Raw genomic sequence first — 2,500 nt, 5'->3', positions numbered from 1 at the left:
GCAAAGGACGCAGCCCTGAGGAGTTCCCGTGCTGATGGACCTGGAGTCAGAGACTTCTGTTCCCGGCTTAACGCACTGCTTCCTGTCAGAGAGGAAGTCTGTGATCCACCTGCAGGTGGAGTAGGGCACGTTCAGCTGGAAGAGCTTGTCCTGAAGCAGGGCAGGGATGATGGTGTTGAAGGCAGAGCTGAAGTCCACAAACAGGATCCTGGCGTAGGATGCTGGGGCGTCCACATGCTGTAGGGTGAAGTGGAGGGCCATGTTAACTGCGTCGTCCACAGACCTGTTGGCTCTGTAGGCAAACTGAAGGGGGTCCAGGAGAGGGTCTGTGATGGCTTTGAGGTGTGCCAGGAGCAGGCGCTCAAAAGACTTCATTACCACAGATGTAAGGGCGACCGGTCTGTAATCATTTAGTCCTGTTGGCCTTAGCTTTTTGGGCACAGCGATGATGGTGGAGGACTTGAGACAGGCTGGTACATGGCATGTCTCCAGGGAGGTGTTAAAGATGTTGGTGAACACCGGAGACAGCTGGCCAGCGCAGTGCCTGAGGGTGGCTGGAGAGACAGAGTCCGGCCCGGCTGCTTTGCGTGGATTCTGCCTCTTGAAAAGCCCATTAACTTCTCCCTCCTGAAAGGAGAGAGTCGTTTCTGTAGTATGGGTGGGGGATGGGGCCTCTTGGGTGGGAAGGGGTGGTTCAGGACAGTCCAATTGTCTTTCAAATCTACGGTAGAACTCGTTCAGGTCGTTGGCTAGGCGGGAGTCGTTAGTGGTGTGGGGCGCTCTGGGTTTGTAGTTGGTTGATGTGCCTGAGCCCTTTGGCAGACAGAAGCAGCGTCGTTAGTAGAGAACTGGTGTTTTAGTGTCTCTGAGTACAGTCGTTTAGCCTCTCTCACCGCTTTGCTAAACCTGTTCTTCGACTCCTTGAATCTGTCTCTATCCCCACTCCTAAACGCTTCCTCCTTCTCCAACCTCAACCTTTTGAGCTTTGCTGAGAACCAGGGCTTGTTGTTGTTAAAGTTCACCCTGGTACGTGTTGGGATACAGCAGTCCTCACAGAAGCTGATGTACACAGCCTCTGTGAGTTCATCCAGACTATTGGTAGCAGTCGTGAACATATCCCAGTCAGTACAGTCTAAGCACGCCCGCAAATCTTCCACAGCCTCACTGGTCCACTGTTTAGATGTCCTCACAGCAGGTTTACAGAGTTTTAGTTGCTGCCTGTATGCACGAATCAGGTGGACCAAGGGAGTTCTGTGCGAGCCGAACAGCCCGTGACCCACAAGAGAAACATCCCCGCCAAATTCGAGCGTTTGACGGGGTCTATCCGTGAAAAAATATTCACGTTTTTGAGTGCACATGCATTTCTGCTGCAAATGCCTCTGGAAGTTTCATGCCGTTCGTATGCCAATTGTGGCAACACGAAAATGACCCGTTTTCCCATTCCGAGGGATTTCTGTGCGACCCTAACAGCCCCGTGAGCCACAAGAGACACATCCCCGCCAATTTCTAGCGTTTCACGGGGTCTATCCGTGAAAAATATAGACGTTTTTGAGTGCACATGCATTTCTGCTGCAGATGCCTCTGGAAGTTTCATGCCGTTCGTACGCAATGTGGCAACACGAAAATGACCCCTTTTCCCATTCCGAGGGATTTCTGTGCGACCCTAACTAACAGCGCCCGTGAGCCACAAGAGAGACATCCCCGCCAATTTATAGCGTTTCACGGGGTCTATCCGTGAAAAATATAGACGTTTTTGAGTGCACATGCATTCCTGCTGCAAATGCCTCTGGAAGTTTCATGCCGTTCCTATGCAATGTGGCCACACAAAAATGACCCGTTTTCCCATTCCGAGGCATTTCTGTGCGACCCTAACAGCCCCGTGAGCCACAAGAGAGACATCCCCGCCAACTTCTAGCGTTTGACGGGGTCTATGCGTGAAAAATATTAAAATTTTTGAGTGCACGTGCCTTTCTGCTGCAAATGCCTCTGGAAGTTTCATGGCGTTCCTATGCAATGTGGCAACACGAAAATGACCCCTTTTCCCATTCCGAGGGAGTTCTGTGCCACCCTAACAGCCCCGTGAGCCACAAGAGACACATCCCCGCCAATTTCTAGCGTTTCACGGGGTCTATCCGTGAAACATATAGAAGTTTTTGAGTGCACATGCATTCCTGCTGCAAATGCCTCTGGAAGTTTCATGCGGTTCGTACGCAATGTGGCAACACGAAAATGACCCGTTTTCCCATTCCCAGGGATTTCTGTGCGACCCGAACAGCCCCGTGAGCCACAAGAGACACATCCCCGCCAATTTCTAGCGTTTCACGGGGTCTATCCGTGAAAAATATCAATTTTTTTTTGACTGCACATGCATTTCTGCTGCAAATGCCTCTGGAAGTTGCATGCGGTTCGCATGCAATGTGGCGACACGAAAATGACCCGTTTTCCCATTCCGAGGGATTTCTGTGCCACCCTAACAGCCCCGTGAGCCACAAGAGAGACA

The sequence above is a fragment of the Petromyzon marinus genome, unplaced genomic scaffold, assembly GCF_048934315.1.
Source record: "Petromyzon marinus isolate PM22_M1 ecotype Great Lakes invasive population unplaced genomic scaffold, UKy_Petmar_22M1.pri1.0 PM_G_Scaffold_110, whole genome shotgun sequence".
Lineage (NCBI taxonomy): Eukaryota > Metazoa > Chordata > Hyperoartia > Petromyzontiformes > Petromyzontidae > Petromyzon > Petromyzon marinus.
The sequence above is the reverse complement of the archived record's forward strand: the minus strand, read 5'-3'. Positions refer to the sequence as shown.